Source organism: Haliotis asinina, chromosome 15 (genome assembly GCF_037392515.1).
Source record: "Haliotis asinina isolate JCU_RB_2024 chromosome 15, JCU_Hal_asi_v2, whole genome shotgun sequence".
In the NCBI taxonomy this organism is placed as follows: domain Eukaryota; kingdom Metazoa; phylum Mollusca; class Gastropoda; order Lepetellida; family Haliotidae; genus Haliotis; species Haliotis asinina.
The window spans coordinates 51,672,826-51,698,197 of record NC_090294.1 but is presented as its reverse complement, the minus strand read 5'-3'; the positions used below and the strand labels follow the sequence as shown (position 1 = coordinate 51,698,197).

At 40.6% G+C, this 25,372-nt stretch overlaps 1 protein-coding gene across 2 annotated transcripts in view; it reads right to left on the bottom strand.

Moving 5' to 3' along the window:
* The window catches only part of LOC137265823 (synaptic vesicular amine transporter-like), a 66,915-nt gene that overhangs the window by 24,865 nt on the left and 16,678 nt on the right, over nt 1-25,372 (bottom strand). Inside the window, exon 1 of one of the 2 annotated variants that reach the window (XM_067801288.1) lies at nt 7,423-7,471. The exons of the other annotated variant lie outside the window; for it this stretch is intronic. The gene's annotated coding sequence lies outside the window, so the exon portion shown is untranslated. Of the gene's footprint in view, nt 1-7,422; nt 7,472-25,372 lie in introns of those variants that run through there. 2 annotated transcript variants of the gene reach the window in all.

Genomic DNA, 25,372 nt, shown 5'->3' with positions numbered 1-25,372 from the left:
GTACTCATTAATTATCATCGTTAATAAGTGCAGGTGTGCTACGTACAACTGTTGTACCGTGACTCTGATCATAGTGTTTATATTCATGTATTTCCCAGTGGAAGATGTTTACCACTTTGTTGCTGCCGATCCTGGAAACAAGCAGGGAGGAGCGGGATTCGATATCACGATCTCAGCTCCAACATGCCATAGGAGCAGAACTCAAACAGAATAGCGTGGGTCGTCTGTACCAGTTTCCCAGCAACACATTATAATAATAACGTTTCCGGTCATAGTGATATAATAGCTGATAACAACCAATGTTGAGATATCAACATATCAAATGTCCTTCCAAATGGTAACAATAAATAAACTTTTGCCAAACTGAGCCCATTAACAAGGGAAAAGGCTTAATAAACCACATTGTTTTGCCCGACAGCAATCGAAGCACCACTCAAATGTGTATGAGTGAAACCAGTATTTACATTCTTGTGGTGAGTCCACGTCAATAAACAGCGTAAACAGAATCAACGACCGGTGTACTGCCGTCATTGTCTCTCATGGCCGTCAATGATAAAAAAACCAAGCCGTGTGAGGTGGCCATTGATTAGTAAATAGTTGTACGGTAACCAGTACTCAATTAAACAGATTCACTACGCTATGTCGGGGAAAGCATTCCCCGGGGTACTAGTCCTAACTTCATCCCAATCACCAATCAATGAACTAGAAGTGTCCATGCAAGGTACTGGTGGAAATATTTACAAATCTAAATGCTCGCCAATTAGTGATGTTTTCATAAATATTAGTCTCCATGAATATAGTATTTGAGTCTTCAGACCCGAACATGTTGTTTCCATGGCAACCACTAGGCATCCGTGACAGGTCTGAATATGTTCATACGTGGTGTTTATATATGGAATTATCAATATGAAATAAACAGCAATATTTGTACATAAGCAGTAGAAAGTCAACATGTTTGTTGCCAATATTCATGTTTGAAATACACCTTACTCTAACATAGACGAGAGACCTTCTCTTGGGTAGATGTAAGACACCCTGCAGGTGTATACTCTGTCAAAGCATGACAATAAGCATGAGACATCTAAAGGCGATGTCAAGTGCATCATCGATGGTATCATAACCGTGTTTTTATGAATCATTATCAAGTTGAATAACAGCACGTGTTCGCTAGAGACGAACATGTCGACGGTTGCGTAGTTCGATCTGAGTGAAGACTTAGAGCGATGTCATAAATATTATTGAAATGGTTTGCGTTTTATTCAGTGAAAACGTAGATCAGATTCGGACTTAACCCATACCCAACCAGCACCCTATAGACTTCAATATGTTTTACATCCACCCCGAAGTACCTAACCCATACCAGATAGACTGCAATATCCCCAACACCCACTCCGAGATACTAACCCGTACCCGATAGATTGCAATATCCCCAACCCCTATCCGATAAACTGCAATATCCCTAACAAAAAACCCCGAGATACCAACCTATACGCAATAGACTGCAATATCCCCTACACCCACCCAGAGATGTCAACCCCTACCAGACAGACTGCTATATCCATCCAGAGATATCAACCCCTACCCGACAGACTGCAATATCCTCCCAAAACAACACCGAGATACCAACTTATACCCGATAGACTGCAACATCCCCAACACCCACCCAGAGATACCAGCCCCTACCCGACAGACTGCAATATCCTCCCAAAACAACACCGAGATACCAACTTATACCCGATAGACTGCAACATCCCCAACACCCACCCAGAGATACCAGCCCCTACCCGACAGACTGCAATATCCATAACACCCAGCCCGAGATGCCCCATGCATAGCTTGTCACACTGTCAACCTCATTCCCGTCAAACTGCTGTCTGATATGAAGCATTATTCACAAAGCGAGAACGAGCCAGGGTCAATAAACAATCACTGTATTAACAGCTGTGTAACTAATACAATTAGCAAAGTATATTTTCGGACGTCATGGGGTATTGTCAACATGAGTACTAGACAATACCTATCGGCACTGCCAATACGATGGCCGTGATCTCCATCACGTAACATCTGAAACAATTAGTACACCCGGCAATACAGGTATGGGGTATCGCTTGTAGAAAAATCATGTATTGTGTAGCGGAACATGGCAGTGTATGAGTGTGAATTAACATCACCCGTAAACTTTTGTCTGCTAATACGTCTGTCGTTATCAGGGAGCCATCTAAAATGTTGTGTGATCAATAAACATAATCATAATCAGATCATAACAGTAATGCAGGGGATGATGATGATGATGATGATGATGATGATTCATGAGTTAGAAACAACGTATGCACAAATCAAAACAGAAGCCATCACAAGTCATAACTCTGTAAGCTCTGAAAGCAGCCGCCCGGTGTGACGCACCTCCGGGTCCGGTCGGTGATTTCAGCTGCAGGCGACAAACAACGCCAATATCTGGCCCCACGGGCTGCATTGTCAGCACTGGAGTAAAACACTATAATATTCAGGTGCTACACTTTGTATCGTGTTGTGTACATGTGTGAAGGGGTAGGTGGGTAGGGAAGGTGTCCTGGTGGTATTTATATCAGCAAATGAACAGAAAGAAATGTTTATCTTACTGTGAAACACACGAACGTGCAGTGCGTGACAAAAAGTATTTGACAGTCACTGCAGCGTTTGAAACAGATAAATGTAACACGCCCAAGCCGTAGATCATACTATTCCATTTCACTTAAGACTATCTTCACCAACGATGAGGCTATCTAAAAAATTAAAATGTTTGTCCACTAAAACAACACCGCGGATTATATAACACAGTCACGTTTTGCCAGAAACATTTCAGAGTACGAATGATTAACCAATCTGTCTTCATTGCTGTTGGAGTGGCCCAGTGCGTCTTCCTCTCACGCAGTGCACAAAACACCTTTAGTGAAGAGCTTTGCTCAGTCGCGGACTCCTGCTTGTGGTCGTCGAGAAGAAACACAGGGTGCAGAATATCGGAATTTAGTTAAACATTATCATTATCTTAAATATCTACATATAAATCCATATTTTGGAAGAACGACATGGGTATTCAGGTATTAATTGCACCAACTGATGATCTGACAACGGTTGAATCCATCCATTTCAAGCTGAAGGCATTTCGTGGCACATCGGAATCAACACGGCAAATAAATGACACTTAAAACGGAAATGTATTTGAAATATGAAATATCTCACGAATCGTTTGTTACATCTTTCTTCAATACAATCTGCGTGAAAAGTTGAAATATACGCTGATCTGTTCGGGGTATCTTGTCAGTTAGGATGTCCACTTTAAGTCGATTTTTTTTTCACAACATTGAAAGGTTACGTCAGTTCTTTTCATCGATGGGGAAATTATCGCGTTGTTAATGAATAGAAAGAAGCAAAAAATATTCTCAGATCCTGATTTGTGAGTAAAGAGCAAGGTAAGTTCCAGAGTGTATGTTCAAGAAATTCAAAGCAATAACAACACTTCAGTCCATGAAGTCCAGCATCAGGAAAACTATGTTAACAGGTCACTCTGACCTTGACGCAAAGCTTGACCGCGCGGTTGCGTGCATTTCACTGTCAACGGCAATATTTACTTAGAAACGCAATCATGGCGTTCAGTCCACTCTCCAGAGTTGAAATTCATGATCATCTCGCTCTTTTCACCGTATTCTCATGTGCCTTTTGAGCTTTTTTCTTTCGATCAGTGCCAGAATTGTACGTGCGTGTGTGTTTTTAATCAACGTCAAAAGAATTAATGAAAATGTCAGGCACCATGGGAGTTTCGGAGCCGTCCCGTCATGCACTAGATCAACACTTCCGGATAATGGTTGACAAAAGCACATGTGCAAATCCACAAAAGGGGGACCTGCATTTGTCAATAGGGAGTGCACCATTTCCTCGTTCATGCCTCCTTCAACTCTTTCAGAATTATTCTACTGGTGTGATTTCAATCAAGGATACTTTTTCCAAACGGGATATACCGTGCTTAATTTATGAAATGGGCTTTGATGTCAGTCGATACAGCTCATATAAAGATGGTCTGCTAAACAGTCCAGTGAATATAATGTCACCTCTCTCAAACGAAACTGTCATACCTTCAGTCATCTGTTTCTCATCCCTGTCATACGATTCGTCATGATGGTGTTTGTACCACTCCGATAAGTCTACTCCTTGTAAAAGATTCACTCTCAGTAATTTTATGGCATCGGTTGTTAATCTCTCACACTTTGCAATTTCTCGAAATAACCTTCCATTTGGACACATGCTCTCATTTCGGTTTATCAAGGTTGTAATATCCTGTCCGATCTCAAGTGACAGTTGAACATCTTAGCCGTTATAATATGTCATTATTCTGTCACATTACCATCAGTTTTGACAGACTATACAAACGAGGTGATACCTTTACTATTTCTGTTACACTAGGTAGTCTAGACTTGCATGTATTACGCATGCAAGTTATCCCCTTACAAGACATCTGTTTAATATCACAAGCATCATTAGAGTAAGTTCCAGTACGTATATGAGTATCTGTACCTGTTTGCAAATTGGAAGAAAATAACTTAAAATTATCTTAAACTACATACAAAACATAAATAAATAATTTGGGTATTTGTCATGAAAAGCTATCTTAGATGCACATAAATACAAGAGTTCCTGATTCAGATGCATTTCTACCTTGATATTCTCAGGACAGCAATTGTCGGGCCGGGACTGATGGATGGGTTGTATTCCAGGTTGTTTGTCCACCGTTGTCTCATTCCATGATCGATCAGCTTGTGGTAGTAAACACGGGGACAAGATATGCCGTTACATAACTGTCTCACGAGTTTCACGAAAGTTTGTCCGAAATGAACGTAAATGTCATCCGAAGTTTACACCAAAAACAAACAAACAAACAAACAAACAAACAAACGTGGACCTCGACGTCCTCGATGATGACTATATAAAACGTGGGCGCCAACAATCCCGAGATTGTGAACAGTCATTGTACTTCCACTGATTTAACACGTGTTTGTGACGGGTTCCACACCAGAACAAGCTGAGTTCGTCGGGGACACCCGTTATCACCATTAATGTATTGTAATTCAGTAGCACCTTATGGTGTCGGACATGGACAATCACGTATGCTTTTAGTAGAGATAGCTTAAGAATATGTAAATGGTCCTGTTGTTTTTAACTAATTAATAAACACGTCAACAGGCCTAGATAATTCAGTGAAGAAATGCTCCATCCGCCAAGTAAATACATCTCTTTGTAGTGCATATTCAAGTGCTTTATACTACTTCGCAATTCTGTAATTAGTCTTCGTGTTCTACTGTCCTTCATTCAACAGACACAGTCACTGATGTTTGTATAGTGTTGCACTGAAACCATTGCTATTTGCTGCAACTCCGTATTGACAACGTGTGGTTTTAACGATTCCAGCCTCGGGCGATATACTGGACTTTTAGTATTTATAGATTTATTACGGGTACATGAACACGTGTACCTACCCAGTAAACAGGACGGGAGTAAAGGTTACTATGGATGTCATCATCTAATGAATGGACATTGACAGGTGATGCGGTGAAAGATGCGAGTGAGTGAATACGTTAGTGAACGATACAGTTTAGTAGTGTGGTATTTATACTGAGAAAATATCAATATCTAACATCATATCCAACATCAATGATTCATATGATGCATTTAAATCTCTTTGATGTGGTACGAGAAGATATCATATTATGACGCAGTTTTGAAAAACATATGCTGCATGCCAGGACACACTGCATGCGACCCCACACGTGTCGTTTAAGACACGCTACTGGTTATAACAGAAATCATGTCCACAGAACACATGTTATAACACACACTGCTTTATAACACACAGTGTAAATTATAACATGCACCATGTTACAACACAGATGCATGTTATAAAACACTAAACATTCAAATACAGCGTTGCTATTCCACACTGAAATATCCTGACATATATATGGCTAAACGTACAGATGATTTATATCATACATGTTAATCCTCATGCTGATTCACTCTCTCTTCGTCCCCGTGATGTTGCACTACAGAGTGACGGCAAACACCGACATTCGCTACACAGTCTTCCAGATAACACCATGTATCAAGGAACCATTACAATAGAGAACAACTCTTATACACATCAACCCTGATTCAGCAGCTAGATGTACATAAACAGCCTTCCCTCCCTGGATGGAAAGTGTATGATGACGAGGGACACCGCAATCAATCACCAACAGAACCATTAAGGAAATTCCAATATCGAAATTAAAACTGGTTTGATACACTTAGTGATAATATTTACAGGGAGGCTGAAGAACACTGTGATGCATCCACGTTGCAACCAGCTTCCACCACGTCCATGAACACATACGTACCTTTCTGCCGAGTCAATACAGTGCACAGATCAACAAAAACAACAACAACACCCAGACTGCCGTGCGTGATGGAACAGGAGGTGGATGGATATGTCCGTACCACTCACATTTCAATATACATTAAACAAAGTATTCTGCTACAGAGAACTACAGGTGGGCATGAACCTGTCCGGCAATCCGTGAAACCCCACTAAACCGGTACATCATCAATCCGGAAACCTCGATTACCGGTCTACGCATTTACCTGTACCCCATACAATGCGGTGCTATTTTATACCACGGCAGTATATTTTATATCCCGCCCTCATCGCTAATCCACAAATTTGTTAACACAGATACTTTCCTGGGTTTAACAAGGTTCATAGTAAATGTTACATGTAAATCCGTCCCTGTATTGGCCATTGAGACAGATGGATTAAGATCAGATCTGGATTACCACTAATGATTATGTACACTTGGAATGAAAGTGGGCGTTGTTCATCACACACAGACGGACGGAGATCCAACTTGAACCAGGGTTGATATACTCAGATAAACCATTAGACACCATTAATAGCCAGTCCAGTGTTGTACACCTTCCGCTGAGTCGAACAGTGACGAACTGCCACAGTTTCATTCTGGGTCTAACCCACTGTTTCTGTGTTAACATTGTGTATGCAATATCCGGGTTGGTCATGTGCAAAATCGGGCCCTAACGCCTCCTATCTTCAATGAATATACTTCCAACAAAATGCATTTCGCTACACTGTGCCAAACGGGCAATGAAGGGGTTCTATTGCAGCCCGATCTAAATTGATTAAATCAGCTGATCATTTCAGACTATTTGTTGCTGCCGATGAACGAACGTCTATACCTCTCACAGTTAACTAGTTTTCTCTTTTGTAAACAGATCGAGAGTCATGAACTATCATCATAGGTTACGCTACCAACGCCGTTCCCTGGAGGCCTGTATATAAACACTTAAACACAGTATCCATCTCACGTCAATTCCTAGTGTCAAGATGTCTATATCACTCACCTCTCACAGGCAGCAGTAGTCCAACTGCCGAGCCCTGTCAATCAATTCCACGAGCCATGTGAATTACAAATTGCTAGCATGCTCCGCTATTGCTTGACTTCATTCTGATAAATGTGATGTAACAACGTTGGAGATTCTAATATCACCGCTCCTCAAACGTGTCGATAATTACAGCCAATCAGAGCAGTCGATTCCATTTCGTGCGGAGTGCGAGAGTGCAGAGCACTTCTGATGAGGTGTACTGCTCGCGCTGTCACTTTGCAGTCGTTGTAAAATCGAGTCACCCTGGACAGCCAAGTGTCTGTTTCGAAAACGGAATCTTTAACTCGTTTACTTGTATTGCCGCGCTTAGTTGGACAAAATCGATTAATGCCAACACTTCTTTTATGTGGAATCTTCTGTTTACTCTGTCGCCTGTACTAAAGATAGAATATGATAGAATGTATATCTACCAATAACACACTGCCGTGAAGCCAGTGATGTCAGTCACTACATCTGCGATTGTGACTCTTGCTCGTGGTTATATTCGACTCAGTTCAGAAAGGATTATTGACTAGACATGACGTAAACGAAAAATTGCATCTGTATATTAGTATATCGAATAAAATAATTAGAAAAATAATATCATGGCAAGCAAAAAAAGCTTTGAAAAGTTTTGAAGTTATGTTGGGAGTTTTGTATACGATAAAAAAAACCTGTAACAAACAGTATCCTAAATGATAACCCCGCTGTGTCGGACAGTGATACACAACATGTGATCAAAGACGATCTCTAATCGATATTGTATATATTGTGTTTTGAAGGCATTGACTGAGACAAACAGGCACACGCGTTAATTGTTAGCTGCTGTAACGTCGCGTTGCTTAGCAACGTCACAAACCATTAAAACAACAAACCTTTTCATGGCACAGACTTCTGGTTTGTCTTTTTATCACTTTTAGCTATCAAAAACCGCATTTCATTTGAATTCTCAAGCACATTTACATTAGGCCGAGAAATCACAATCTTCGTTCGTTTTTGTCGTGGCGGCATTACACAATTCCTCTTTTTAAACAACCCATATTCATACATGTAGATTTTTGATTCGCTCATTCAAAGCTATCGCACAGGAACAAATCCGAGAGTCAACGATCAACCGCCCATCGGCAAGAGTTGAATCTAAATGACGGCACGGAATAAAAGTTGGTCTTGGCCAGAGGAAGCACGAGCTATTTGCAATTATATTGGCCCTTCAATCTAGGAATCATTAGATGTGCCAAACGGCATGTGAAATAAAGCGGCAGAAGCGGGAGGGATAAAAGACCCTCTGTTCTCGCACACTAGGCGAGACCCCGATGCTTGTAATATCGATTCCAAGAACTTAACTTGTATTTTCTCGTTTAAATCTAGAATTACACATCCTTTACGCCAAAGACATGTTTGGTTGCCAAATTAAAGGCATTGTCTATGATATGATGTCTATTTGGGAACATAATAGCATCAAATTAATTACTTTTACAACCAATACGATTTGCGCTGTTACAACACTGTGACGTCACTTCGCTGCAGTTGAAGACGTAGAAGACGTCGCTTCCACAAGAAGTTGAAGTCATCTCATCTGGAAAGTTATTTTAATCAATTTTGACCTTTCGCGCATGGGGTACTTTCAAAGCACTGTTGTATTTAAGTGTGTTATTTTTTATTCTGTGAGTTCATATTGAGGAAGTTGTAATTATGCTATACAATTGATCTTAACGACTTTAGGCAGCTAACTCAGTATATTCTTTTATTGAATGCATATTCTACATAAACAAGAGCCCACGTGTCCCTGCGAAGTCTTGAAATGGGTAGTAATTTCAGATTGTAAGCCACTCTAATCCCAAAGGGAAATACGTTTTCATCAATGACATCGAAGTGAATCAGAAAAGAATGTGTAGCCCAATTCCAATGCAAGCTTCAGATCCAGGGAACACGCCATTAGGAGGCTATTAGAACAACAACAAACATCTTCATAATCAGTTTCGTCCCTTTCATTGATGACGTTACAAGACAGCAAGTCTTCTGGAGGATGATAGTGTCTTTAATGTATTGGAGTGAGTATCAACGTTAGTTTGAAATCCTACGTTAGCCGCTTGTTTTGTCATCGCGCATTGGCGTATATTCTCAACTCGCTGGCGCTCATATTACTTCATATTCAATGGCCTCAACTCGCGTCTAGTCGCATTCTGATTTTATAGTCATATAAAACAGTCTGTCAAGTATGTTTAAAGGTTCAGACATGTGTTTGCATACATGCCGAGCATCAATGAGATGGTCGTTCCGTAAAGTCCAGTGGGACATTCTTTCGTTACTTTGTCTGGTCTGTGAATCCAGTGACGTCCAGTCTTGTCCACCTGACCTCGTGACCCCCAGGGCGGCCACCTTACTGTATAAACATTCTACATCACAATCTTGTTTCGTAAAACATGGAGTCACTATCTCGGTTCAGTATCTAAGTATGGTGAGTGCATATTGGTTGAGGTAGCAGTTGGAAGATCAAGACAGTAATTGTGAGCTTCACATTAATCCGCCAATGGTGGACTCGAACATCACAGTTCTACATGCCAAAACCGATCTTCAATCAATACGCGTTTTCATTTCACTGATTCTGTTGCACACAATGTACGTACAAATGTGTATATAATTAGTAAAGCTGGGCCAGCAATTATGGGCAGCAATGGAGCCTGGCATTTACAAGGGGACAGGTGGGCTGAAGGTGTCTAGTGTCGCCGGCGTGATTATAGCTAGGACAGAGAGACGACAATATGCGTAGCGGGCGATTAATTGTAATCGTCAGTGTGCTAATCAAAAGCACCTGGAGCATGTCAGTTTCGCGCGAGGGGTCTCTGTTCGTTTTGCGCAACTTCAAATCTCAGGTGAAAACTAGCACAACCAATTCGGTCGTCAGTAGCACTGATCAGGCACAAGTGGATCCAAGGGGTGGTGCGGTGGGGGTGCGGGTATGAGACTAGGGGTACGAGGATGGGGTGGTTGGGGTTGGGGGTGGGGAATGGCTTTTGTTCACAGGATGCGCATCCCCTCCATCCCCCTCCCCTTTTGTCCTGAAATTGTGTTAAATGACCATTGAAAGTGAACATGAAGCGTGCACCCCTACTTTCCCAAAAAGATGTATCCGCCCCTTTGAGGTGACATTGTCTTGTACCCCGCTGGCGGGGTGTGCGTGAGCACGTGAATGTATGTAACGGACATAGATGAATGCAAGAGGTGTACGTGTGCACTACTGGGATGTATACTTGAGTTGCTTTTATGCGCGTTACGGAAATGTTAATTATTTGATCTGTGTGATTTTATATTTAGTGCCTCGTGGCCAGGTTCTCGTAAGAAATAACTGTAAACATCGTACTTGTAAATATTTTTGTTATGCCATGGGTCTGTTTAATTACATAAATGCTTGTGTACCTAGGTGCCGAGACAGTGTTACACTGGCACAAGAAGACATGGTATACCTCGGGGTCATGTGGCACTAAAATGTTCTAAAGTCATGGTATACCTCGGGGTCATGTGGCACTAGAATGTTCTAAAGCCATGGTGTACCTCGGGGTCATGGTATACCTCGGGGTCATGTGGCACTAGAATGTTCTAAAGTCATGGTATACCTCGGGGTCATGTGGCACTAGAATGTTCTAAAGCCATGGTGTACCTCGGGGTCATGGTATACCTCGGGGTCATGTGGCACTAAATTTTCTAAAGCCATGGTATACCTCGAGGTCATGTGGCACTAGAATGTTCTAAAGCCATGGTATACCTCGAGGTCATGTGGCACTAGAATGTTCTAAAGCCATGGTATACCTCGGGGTCATGTGGCACTAGAATGTTCTAAAGCCATGGTATACCTCGAGGTCATGTGGCACTAGAATGTTCTAAAGCCATGGTATACCTCGAGGTCATGTGGCACTAGAATGTTCTAAAGCCATGGTATACCTCGGGGTCATGTGGCACTAGAATGTTCTAAAGCCATGGTATACCTCGGGGTCATGTGGCACTAGAATGTTCTAAAGCCATGGTATACCTCGAGGTCATGTGGCACTAGAATGTTCTAAAGCCATGGTATACCTACTGGTCATGTGGCACTAGAATGTTCTAAAGCCATGGTATACCTCGGGGTCATGTGGCACTAGAATGTTCTAAAGCCATGGTATACCTCGGGGTCATGTGGCACTAGAGTGTTCTAAAGACATGGTATACCTCGGGGTCATGTGGCACTAGAATGTTCTAAAGCCATGGTATACCTAGGGGTCATGTGTCACTAGAATGTTCTAAAGCCATGGTATACCTCGGGGTCATGTGGCACTAGAGTGTTCTAAAGACATGGTATACCTAGGGGTCATGTGGCACTAGAATGTTCTAAAGACATGGTATACCTAGGGGTCATGTGTCACTAGAATGTTTTGAAAGGCTTCATGAACATAACCCCTGACAGCTGTGACAGAGTTGTACCTTAAAAACTAACTTCAACAAAACTTCAGCAACAAATTCGTATTTGAGGCATTTCCATAATATGAACTCGCTAACTGACAGGCTTAAGATACACCGTTCTGTTTATCATTTGGCGAAGTTGTTCAAATTAGGAATTGGTTAATGAATGGCTATTCTTTCTTGTCCATGAAAATGCACTGGTATGTCTAACGATGTGTTGAAATGACATTCTCAATAGCTGTATAGTATCGTCTTTCCAGGTACATTGTTTCTTTTCTTGGGGTATTTGAATATGGGCTCATAGTTAAGTGAACTTCGATCCCACATCCTTTAAGACGAATATGTATCGCTCTTAACAGTAATGCCTCATCGGATCTACAAAAGCGTTCATAGTCGGCTTGTCAAAATGTCAATAATAGAAAATTAATCCCCACTGTATGAATTATGCAGTTTGTCGTGTCTGAAGAACAGAACAAGGTTAACATCTGATGTCAGCCCAAGAATACAACGACTTCCTAGACAGGAAGAGCCATTCAAACACCATGCCCATGACGTCATCGCCTACTCGAACACACCAAAGCACCGTTTAGACAACGATCAAGGTTGGTTCTGCAGCCTCGTTTTGATGACAGGGAGGACCAAAAAGCCGCACTGGCTTTTCTCCGGACATACGGAGACGACGTCGATGAAGATTGGCGAAATCTTAATGGCTTGAAGCAGACAGGAAATTACTGCCCCCTCTTCATCAATTGTTGGGAGTACTCCTGGTTAACCCCGAGTTGGTCTTTCAGCTGCCTCAACTATAACAGGCAAGCGAATAAAGCCTTGTTTAAGTCAATCGTTAAATACAATAGCAAAACAGGGAGCAAGCCAAGCCTCAATACAAAGATTGCCAGAGATCTCGACTCCACTCCCAGATGTATTTTCTACCGATGTGGACACTTGAACTCGCATTCTTTAGATCGTTTCCGCTCTTGTGGATTTGAAAGCTTGCTAAACGCCGAGTTCGTTGTCCATCAGTAGTTTCTACTCAACACCAGTAGATTTTATCAACTGAGGAACCTGCACACAATGAACAAAATCGAACACTTTTCATCTTGAATTTTGACATGTTTTTGCTCCAATCTGTATCGATTTCCTGATCCTGAAAGTTGGATAAACAAACCTGATGGAAATCAATAGTTTTAGTGATTGTAAATGGTAGGTAACTATATTACAGGGTTGGCAAAGTTTCGGGATATTGACTTAAACTATTGACTTTCTCACAGAACGCGTCATATTTAAATGCAGTTTAGCACAAGGTACATAGGAAGGTCACCTCTGCACAACACGACAATAAAGGACATATTGCTTGAGTTGCATAACAAGACTACTCCGGAGGCTGCTTGTAAAAAGGTCTAGGGCAAAGTTATTCTCCCACGAAGAACTCTTGACCTGTTGAATCATCCTTTTCGTCATATCCATGAACGTCATAATAAATACCGTGTTGTTATTATTTGTTTGTAGTCATAAAAACCTAATGAGTAAGATCCCGTCTTATATTTCCTGAAGATCCGCTTTGTATTCCATAGTAAATAGATAGCCCGACAACTGAATAGATTAAGAAAAGATATCACAGAACGCGTTACAATATGTTTGGTTTTATTGATATTTATGGAATACTGAATATTGTAGAGGAATTACGCCTTCACACTTGTAAAGTTTGTATCCGACTAGGTGCAGTTACTAGTATCAGGGATACTCTAAACCAGTCTGTCACTTCTCCCGCTCGTGCTGGCGGACAGACACGAAATGTTCGCTACATTGGAAACCAGCAGATGACAGAACATTTTGGAAGGTGAAATGATAATTATTTACGGAATTACAAATTTGATAATCTACTGATACGCAATAATGTACATGATCATCTTCTGCGTTATTACCCCGAAAACATGTAACACCATGGTAACTGGTATCAGGTATCCATGATCATCTTCTGCGTTATTACCCCGAAAACATGTTACACCATGGTAACTGGTATCAGGTATCCATGATCATCTTCTGCGTTATTACCCCGAAAACATGTTACACCATGGTAACTGGTATCAGGTATCCATGATCATCTTCTGCGTTATTACCCCGAAAACATGTTACACCATGGTAACTGGTATCTGGTATCCATGATCATCTTCTGCGTTATTACCCCGAAAACATGTTACACCATGGTAACTGGTATCAGGTATCCATGATCATCTTCTGCGTTATTACCCCGAAAACATGTTACACCATGGTAACTGGTATCAGGTATCCATGATCATCTTCTGCGTTATTACCCCGAAAACATGTTACACCATGGTAACTGGTATCAGGTATCCATGATCATCTTCTGCGTTATTACCCCGAAAACATGTTACACCATGGTAACTGGTATCAGGTATCCATGATCATCTTCTGCGTTATTACCCCGAAAACATGTAACACCATGGTAACTGGTATCAGGTATCCATGATCATCTTCTGCGTTATTACCCCGAAAACATGTTACACCATGGTAACTGGTATCAGGTATCCATGATCATCTTCTGCGTTATTACCCCGAAAACATGTTACACCATGGTAACTGGTATCAGGTATCCATGATCATCTTCTGCGTTATTACCCCGAAAACATGTTACACCATGGTAACTGGTATCTGGTATCCATGATCATCTTCTGCGTTATTACCCCGAAAACATGTTACACCATGGTAACTGGTATCAGGTATCCATGATCATCTTCTGCGTTATTACCCCGAAAACATGTTACACCATGGTAACTGGTATCAGGTATCCATGATCATCTTCTGCGTTATTACCCCGAAAACATGTTACACCATGGTAACTGGTATCTGGTATCCATGATCATCTTCTGCGTTATTACCCCGAAAACATGTTACACCATGGTAACTGGTATCTGGTATCCATGATCATCTTCTGCGTTATTACCCCGAAAAAAATGTTACACCATGGTAACTGGTATCAGGTATCCATGATCATCTTCTGCGTTATTACCCCGAAAACATGTAACACCATGGTAACTGGTATCTGGTATCCATGATCATCTTCTGCGTTATTACCCCGAAAACATGTTACACCATGGTAACTGGTATCAGGTATCCATGATCATCTTCTGCGTTATTACCCCGAAAACATGTTACACCATGGTAACTGGTATCTGGTATCCATGATCATCTTCTGCGTTATTACCCCGAAAACATGTTACACCATGGTAACTGGTATCAGGTATCCATGATCATCTTCTGCGTTATTACCCCGAAAACATGTTACACCATGGTAACTGGTATCAGGTATCCATGATCATCTTCTGCGTTATTACCCCGAAAACATGTTACACCATGGTAACTGGTATCTGGTATCCATGATCATCTTCTGCGTTATTACCCCGAAAACATGTTACACCATGGTAACTGGTATCTGGTATCCATGATCATCTTCTGCGTTATTACCCCGAAAACATGTTACACCATGGTAACTGGTATCAGGCATCCATGCGTCCAATCGACATGGGAAATATGAAAGTGTATAAAATGCCAAATCCGTGTGAACTTCTGATATGTATGAAAGACTATGTAATATTGGATATTCGTAAACCCTTAACCTACACGAGAATATCTTCTAATTATGTACAGGCTTCAACTGATTGGTGTGCAGTTAAAGCCTGTACATAATTAGAAGCCTGTACATCTATCAATTGAAGCCTGTACATCAATTAATAGAAACCTGTATATCTTGTTACCTATTGTTATCAGTCTACTGTTATGTGTATATATACTGCAACCCTTTAGTTTTACCCTCACTTCACCTGAAGAAGAGACTAGAATCTGTCTCGAAACGTTGTGACCTTGTAGAATAAAGAAGTTGAACCATAAAGCACTTTTAGTTAGCTCTAAACATGCTATGCACAGTACTAATATAGCTCTAAACATATTTAACGTAGTCCTGACACAGCTCTAAGTATACTATATGTGGTACTAACATAGTTCTAAACATACCATATATTGTCCTAACATAGCTCTAAACATACCAAATATCATACTGACATAGCTCTAAACATACCATATATCGTACTGACATAGCTCTAATCACAATTATATACCACTGACATATATGTCATCACAGCTATACATAGTACTGGCAGAGCTCTAAACACAGCTATATATCTTTAGTGCTGACATAGCTGTTATCACAACTATAGATAGTTCTGGTATAACTATCCACTGATCTCTGGACCCGCTTCTAAACACAGTCTTAGATAAAGCTCTACAAACAGTCCTTTACATAGGTCGGACATTGCTTAACAAACACTGGCACCAGATTACGACCAAATCGACACCGGCGCGAGCTCTTCACTATGCATTAGAGTTTAAACTTAAAAGCGTACATCGTGAGGAATTTGTCCGGCAGAGACGGTATCAGAGTCCTGTCGTATCCGCGTCCAGGACGGATCAGCACTAATCCCAGATAGTCCCCTCATTAGAACAACGTGGACCTCTGTGATTGAAATCGATCACCGTAGTTGCCTCTGTCTCACAAGCCGATTTCCCATAATGCTAACGTGAGCCTGTGCCAACATATCGGTCTGAGTGAGGTCTATTTTGGATTAATTGACAGTGGAGGAAACTCACCTGACGGAAGACACCGACTCGGGTAGTTTAGATGAGGACAGAGCGTATTGTTACGGATTAACGATAGTTGCGGCAACTTTCTTGTTGATCCAAAGAGTTTCAGTACACACAACTTACTCGTAGGGTGTATGTGGAAACTGCAATGGTTGCGTGACTGAGGGACGTTCTAGTTTAGAAGGGGAATTACATGTGTACTTTAGTTCTCTGGACACCATCATGCAGCTAAATGAGTGCGACACATTATTCCACATCATCACATCTTCTTACAAACTGTCAGGGAACAAAACTGCTAAAGTCCAGCTGAAAAACGAGACAAAAGCGTTCTCAACAAAGCGTTCGCACGACCTATCACAACTCACTATCGTATACTATAGGCTTAGTCCTTTTGTAGCCTAGGGAATCAGCCCATTGTTTGTGTATGAATATGTTTGATACTTTCACCTTTATGTCAGCTGAACGTCGGAGTGTCGCCTGTTTACCATCCGGTGTTTTTATTGGCTAGTACATGCATTTGTTTAATTGTTGGGTTACACAAAGACGAGAAATTTACATCGTGCACTTTCAGTCTCTTCACTCTCCCATCTTAATGTTCCTAGTAATGCCCTTGTGAAGTATGTCACAAAGTCATGTTCATATCTCTGTCGCAATATCAATTATTGCACAATGAATGTTTGCAATGGATTAGATCAATTGTTAGCTGGCAAACACCACAGCATCACGTGACAGTGTTTCAGGCGGAATTAGTTCTCATTAGCAGGTATTTGTGTCAGTGTGTTCCCATCAGCACCTTTCACAGTCAGCAAGTGCCCAACCACTCCTGGAATACAACTATCAGATAAAAAACTCTTTTCGGATTAACGGCTAGGAATTGACAATTCTATTTTTGTTAAGTCGATAGTCATTGTTATGGATATCCATTATAAAAGCATAAACGCTGTACACGGTGTATGGTTTGGGTTTCCTCAGTGTATCTATGACGTGGAAGTGATGGAAGTGGGAAACATACAGAGTAAAACAAGTAAGGGATCAAGGGTATCTGTACGTTTTAACAGTGTCTCTTTAGTCTTCACTATAAAACTTCATAATACTCACCATCTCTAGCTTAATTTGTTTAGCATGTATCTGCAACGTTTGCATGTGGTAGTCTGTTTATGAGAAACGCATTAGTTTACACTGGAGTAATTCTGAACAATTGAATCGCCTCTGCATGTATTGGTGACGGTATGAGAGGAAGGGCAGGATACGCTTACCTATATTATCATGGCGAATAGACAGTGATACATGTTACATGACCATGGTGATGCTGGAACCGAGTGATGGGGTCGTTTTCTGGCTGACAGATGTTATGATTATTGACATTCAAGGCTTTGGGTGTTTTATTTATGTTTAGTTTGCTCTGATGTGTAATTCTAGTAAACGACACATCTGTCAGCTCAGCTACATGAATGCTCAAAGTCAGTGTCTCCTATAGGGAGAGGTTACGGCCATAGTGTGGTTAGTTTTGTCAGTAGAAAGTAGCCAATACCGTGATGACAACTTATTGCCATCATGCAACATCCAGGTTGATACTTTTTCTGGAGAAACGTTTTGTTTTGAACATTTTTTAATATCTGTAAAAATAGTTCTATAGAGCAAATGTCACCGACACTGGCACATGATTGTGACACATGTCCGTAACAAGAAATATTATGCCGTGCACATGCGTAGATACGGAAGTAGTAACGTCCACATGAATATGACTAAACCACAACCAAACTGTATCAGTAGTATTGCTAATTTGTCAATAACATAATATACCTCGCAAACCCAACGTCTCAGAATATGTTATTCTCGAGACATGTGGCTCCTTGACAAAGAGTACGTCGATATGTGATATTTACACTACTATTTTACCTCTCGGGAAGTAATTTTCTTTTCGCCACAACAAAATCATTCCCTACTTTACATAAACGGAAAATTAACAGGGCACTTGATTATCATTTAGCACACATAATGGCTGCCCTGATGCCAGACATTCCTCTTCTCTTCTTACTTCCATAGCCTGATAGAGATTCCGACAGAAAAAAATCTTTCGCTACATCAGACGCAAATATCAGCGTCATTCCATTAAAGGCCGTAATAGAGGTTTCTGAATATCCAATAAAAATTAAAACATGCATCACCGTTAGCTTTTCTGCAAAAAGAACGACATAAGCCTTGTAACTGAATTCTGGTCTCCGAAATTGTGAAGCCACGCATGACGCTGGCGGGAGCAGTCATTGTGTGAGATTTCTCGAGAGTTGCGTATCAAAGGTGGACAAACCTGCTACAAGGTTCTCTACTTTAGCTTTTTCCGCCAACTTCGATCTTTCCCGTGAACCCAGTCGCTTTATTGCTAATTATACCACATTGAGCACAATAAATATTGATACGGGACAGCGACGTAAATAGCATTACTGGCAGGAGACCACGCAAGGAGAGAGAAGGTAAATCTGGGTTCTTTAAGCCTTCGTCAAAGGTTACCTAACCGTGGATTCATAGGTGTCTTGTAAGCGATACTACCCACGCAAACTGAAATAATGATTTCACGGTATAGATAAATCTCAGAATAGATCCGTATGCTCTAAAACAGTCCTTGCGGTGTGTGTTATCAATATTCGCTATTATCTGTTTGAAATCACACCTAGTGTATTTCACAATGCAGGTTTGCAAAAGCTAGTACGTGCTCGACCTAGAATGTAGTGAAAAGTAATGACATTGAGGTCAAAGAATACAGATGCTTTGTATGTTTGTGTGTGCTGTTTACTATTCTGTTGATTCTGCCAATCAGTGCCGCTTTGCTAATATTTAAATTCTCATACAATTTTTATTCTTGTACAAATTTTACCACATTTATTGACGCATCTGTAACACATTGAATTAAGATGGTGACGTATCGCTCTTCAGAGGACCATATGGGTTATGACGGGTTATTCATCGACCAGCGTGTACATTCATGTGTGAAAGTTTTGTTTATGGACAAGGATGAGAATGCTTTAACCGTGATTTCATGTTACTGTCCGCAGTCTCGTCAAGTAGCGTTCACCCTAAGATTTGTCGTACCCGGAGGTGGGCATAAAGTACGGATAACACTCACGGGTATGTCTGCACCAGACATGAATTGTACAGATTCCCAGATCTCGAGTAGAGTGTAGAAAAGACAGAAAGTAATACAACTCATGCATATATTAATATAATTCTGCTGCTACCGCTAGCTTTGGCAGTGTAACTGGGATCCATCTTAAAGCAGTATATCTTGGGTAAGTCGGACAGGTCATGTCATTGCAGGTGTCTACTCCGTCTGTGGGATCAGGTGTATAAATGTATCCGTTCTTAAATCAGTTCACTTTGTACCTGTACATGACCACATTTTTCAACATTTTCAGAATTTGAATAGGATTTGCTACATGTGCCTACTGAGCATCCCACAGTCTCTCGGTAACCTCGTTATCGCAATTTAACCTCACACTGTAACCTCACGATCACACTCTAACCTAACGATCACACTGTAACCTCACGATCACACTGTAACCTCACGATGTTTTAACCAGAACAGCGCATTCACGAATGTAAACAACTTTGTTTTAAAAAGCTTATTTCCCACCACCGTTTAAATATTAACTTCGAAAAGTTAACCAGGCTAAAAACCAGGTTCGAAAATTCATTGTTGTATGTTCAGATAAAATCGCTAATCTATGTTAAGTCTACGCGCATGTTCGGAGAAGCATGCATCTGCGTGTATGCTGGCTGAGTGCAAATGCATCTAACGTGCACAACTTAATATATATTCCCAGAGAACCAACCTCACGTGTCACATAATTTCGATGCTAAGGACTCAATAACGTTGAATATCAGGGATGATACCAGTTGTTTCGCACGTGACAGATCTTGCAAAGACGTGACATTTCTAAATATGTGAAGGTACACATTTCTCCCTGTCTGTAAGCCATGACAGGGCGGTGACTAGCCAGAGTCTCCTTTCAAGTCCCCATATCTGAGTCATCGAATGATGTCGCCAGGTACTGTATCGCTACACGCTCCGTAGACAAACACAAACAGGTACCGGTCGGGCGTGAAATAATCAAATTGGTTCCATCTGACCAATAAGTCAAGCCACGGCTCGTTAGTTCTATTTCAGCGTTAACATCACGTGAGCAGATGATATGCCCGATACTGTTTGTCGTCATTATTCCATTGCCATCGTGATCTGCACAAGGAGACGTCCCAGCGCACAGAGGGTGCTAATTACTGTCAATCTCAGATAGTGTAGGAACTGGGTCCTAGCATTTGACGTAGACCCTGCTTCAGTTTATAGATGTTCGGTCCTCATATCCCATTATTTAGAAAAGGTCACGTCAGACTATGGTAAAAACATACAAATTAACATTAGTAGAGCGAAAAAGTCATGACGTTGGTTGGAACGTTTACATAGATGTCTTACGCTGCATGTTGCGTTTTTCATGTTGTCAGGGCGATGTTTGAATGAATGAATTGTGTTTTATATAAAGGTGCTGTTACGTGAACGTCAACCGAACAATTGAGGTCCGACAACATGTACGTATTAGTTGTTAGCCAATGTGAACGCTACAAGAACATGAGGCTGACCAACCAGAAGACATCGTTGGAATAAACTCTGGATTCGTACCTGGATTCATAGGTTTCTGTTGTGCCAGTAAAACCATTTTACACAGCGACCCGCTGAAGCCTGGTGTACGTACGTGTTCCGTTTATTAAAAACGACAAATAATATCTAATACATCAAGCAAGCGGAAAGCAAAAAATACGAAAGAAAAAACGTTCTTCCTTTCGATTTTAGGTGTTAATGGTTCCAGCTAGTTTTAGCCGTCCGGGAAACCAGAAATGAAGTCATATCTCCCTATATTTTAAATATTCAAATTATAAGGGGTTAATTAGAGTTTATGAGATGATGTCGAAAATAAAAAAAACTGATCGCCTGATAATTATATATGTTAAACATACATAAACCTGATTCCAAATTCATGTTTGTGCTAATACAATATTCATCTGTTATTAAATAAATGTATCGGTTATAACTCAATCTTCGGCTTAATGCATATAATATTTATGTCTTCATTTACGAACCACCATTATCCGGTACAGCTTCTGTTCATTGGTATTTACTCAGTGGGAGCATTAACACAATAAAACACTTCTTGACTTTCTGTGACAATACCTCTCATCAATAAAGCAGGACCTCTTTAACCTGTCCATAAACAATAAACAAGTGATGCTTTCAATAACCTTAAGCGTTTAATCACGTCATTGACCCTTAATTTCCTACCACACACGACCACAGTTGACAGAGCTGATGGGACGAGACAAGGATGTCATTCCACACCCTCTCAACTATGGATGGGGTCGATGATCACCATCTTCATCTTCTGTTTGTTTTCGGGTCGATAGGTTTCACTCAATCAACTGTTTGAATTATAACTGCTTTAATAAAAGATCGGGTCTGATTTAAAGCTAATGACGGACAGATTGCTTATCGATTGCTGCGGATATCAGTCCGCTTGAAATAACCGCCATACAAGCCACATGCTTGACCGCTCAGGTCCATGTTCATAGAAGTACGGCCCTGTATTTGAATTAGTTAAAAAGTTAAAACTTCATTTTTTGATCTTATGAATGTAAGAATCAAAGGTTGTTTGCAAGCAAATGAAGAACCAATCTATTGAACTGAATGCCTAAACTTCGCCATTAGCGAGTGAAAACACAAATGAGGGCAAAACTTCTTGTTTGATTTTGAAGTTGAGCAAACTACTTTGCTGTCAGTTTTCGTTGCTGTTGAAGACGCCAGTGTTAATTTCAACTAACGTGCACTTTGAAACATGGAGTAACCTTTACAGAATCATTTGTTATATTTCTGCCTAAAAACAGATTAATCACACCCACTTAAATGACGTCATCGGTATAGTCATGGCCGCACCTTCACGACTATCTCTTACACTGACACCCGGTGTCACCAACCATTACGAAGCACGTTAGTTCAGGACGTTTATCAGTGTAACATTGATTCTACCAGTGTAGAATCCTTTCTCTCAGACACTCTCTGTGCTAAGCTGACATATTTTAAGTGTATGTGTTTGTGCTTTTGGATCATAAGAGGAATGTCCAGATGATGACGTCAATCCATTGTTCGATTCTTGTCACCAGTATGAATCATAAACAGCCCTTCCCCTCGAAACCTCGACTCTGCTGACCTGGCTGTACAGGAATCTCAGACAGCGATGACACCAGGTGTTCGAAGAAAGGTCTGCAATCCTGATCCACTAGAGACATCTGTTATCAACCCGTGCACAGGCTAAGTCAAAACAGAAATACCGGAAACATGGCGCGATTCAAGATAGGGAATTGCATTTGGCGCAGTCACTGATGACACAAATTCAGAAACGCCTTCGACTTTCCTACCATTCATGCTTCGTGGTGGTCGTGACCTTTGTCAAACAATCTAGGAGCAAAATTGCATGACGATATTTTTATTGTTATTTCCTTGTTAGAAGAACACGCTCGGCTGTACCTCAAACTTTGGGAAATGTAAAAACCAAAGGCTTGAGCTGATGTAATGTTGCTCGTCATAGGTTGACGTTATGGCATTTTTCATACGGTCTGGCGGGGAGTTTTTGTCACTTTGGAGTTTTATTCATAGATCTCGATATGAACAGATTCCAATCTGGTGTCACTACTCCCCCCGCGCTGCATTTTCATGAAACTCGCTGTATTTACCATCCCCCGGGTTATCCACTGCTTGTATTGACCACACTACAGTGTTAAGAAACAGATATCACTAAAATCATTGACAGTGTGTAATTCAGATGTCCATGTAAAAATTCAAATAAAAAATTCAAATAACATATTAGAAATGCTGAAATGAATGTGAACCTTATGAAACTTAAGAACAATATAGAATCGAATCCTTGGTGTATTCAAGACGGGTGTATTTCTAGGCTGAAAATAATTCTAGACTGAAAGTGGTGATGGATGATTTGTCGTGCTAAATATAGCAGTTCAACGTCGTACCTGTTTGTATTATAATAAAAGACTGAAACAGAATTTGTAGGATAGAGTGTTGAAGGTTACGAAATTGATACAGATCGCTGGCATGTGTTATTTATTAGTTTATGCAATTATATATTTGTCAAAATTGATACCGAAATTCACACCAAATGTGATGACATTATCAAATGTACATGTTTACTTAGCACCATAGAATCGTATTAATTTCCTATCAATGTAAATAAAATATTTTCATTTACAGAGAAGATAATCAATTTTGAAATGGCCGTATACATACACAAGTACGTATACCGAAGGGAATACTAACTAGAAGCAGACCAAAGGGAAGCGCACATATTTATGCAAAATTGTTGTGTCAACAAAGCGACAACGGCTCCAGAAGCTCTTTGTTCTCTGCACGCAGCTGTAGTTAGGAACAAATCAAAGCAACAGAGCCGGAAGTTGTACTCGGGGCGTGTCTGAGAGCTCTTAATCGCGACTGTCTGAGATTTGTTGATTCAGCTAATGCATGGTTAGATTAATAGGGATTCCTTTGCTACATCTCATGTTATACAAGGGTAAATGCTCCTTTCAAGTCATCTGTCTTAAGACATTACACACCGACATAAACACTGTATATTGATATTGCCTGTGATAAATGCAAACAGAAGAATATCTAGATCCAGAAGCAGAGTTATGATATTTAGTAAAGAAACAGAACTGAAGAAATAGAACTGAGTCAAAACGTGGGTTAAACGTTCTGGGAATGCGTCATACACAAGTCAGTCTAAATTTGAGGGGAATTTCTGATTAATGTATTCCCACCTTATTGACGGACGAGTAGCGTGCCGCCGGTAGAGCCTTACGAGCCTTGCTTTCATATAAAAATACAGTTCTCTGTGAATTGAGAGCTTACTACGACTTGTGTTAGTCGAACAAAATACACAACAGCGTCCCTACAGTGTGTGTTTATATTGAATATATATGTATCTCATGCGCAGATTATTTTTTAGTTGTTGTTGTTCTTTGGGGCTTTTTGTGTTGATTGGCATTCTTGCAGTTAGGTAGATGAAGGTTTCTCTTGTTTATACAACCATCTACATCTGTGGGCTTCCATCTACCTAACTACACATCATTTAATGTATAAACATCGCATGTTTGTCTCATCCCTCATTTCCAAACGCCTCATGTATGTATATCATCCCCGTATTACTCTCCATGTACCACTTGCTTGACAACGACATTAGAATCTATGTGGAAACGTCGCTGATACTAAATAATGAAGCTGTATAACCATAAAGTACTCCTCATCCTTCAAACTCACACAACCCAAACTCTAGGAAACAAGAAAGTGTCATTTGCAAGTGCAATATATAAAAGAACTCATGTGCTAAACACTGTGGAGAATTCCACTGACTACACTAGTCATTAAACAAGTCGATCCAGTAAATGACACGCAAGTCTATGACAATATATCATTCTGTGAGCGGATTTTGTTACATTCATTCTTTTCTGTAGTATAAATCATTTCGTAGACAAGATGTAGGTGTAAGATTAGATGTCAAATATGTAGAATGGTTATACAAAGACTGCTATCACTGACATGTGCAGCCTGTCTAGTAGGAGTTCCCAGTTTCCACAAAGGTTGACTACTAAAAAGCATTCCAGCCTACCGAGAGATGGCGTCACAGAGTTGTATTGAAGAACTGAACGAAGCTGTTACCATGCAGAAAGAGATATAACTGGCTTTTTATTGATACCCTTTCTGCAGTCTGTGTGATCAACGCTGATTTCAGAA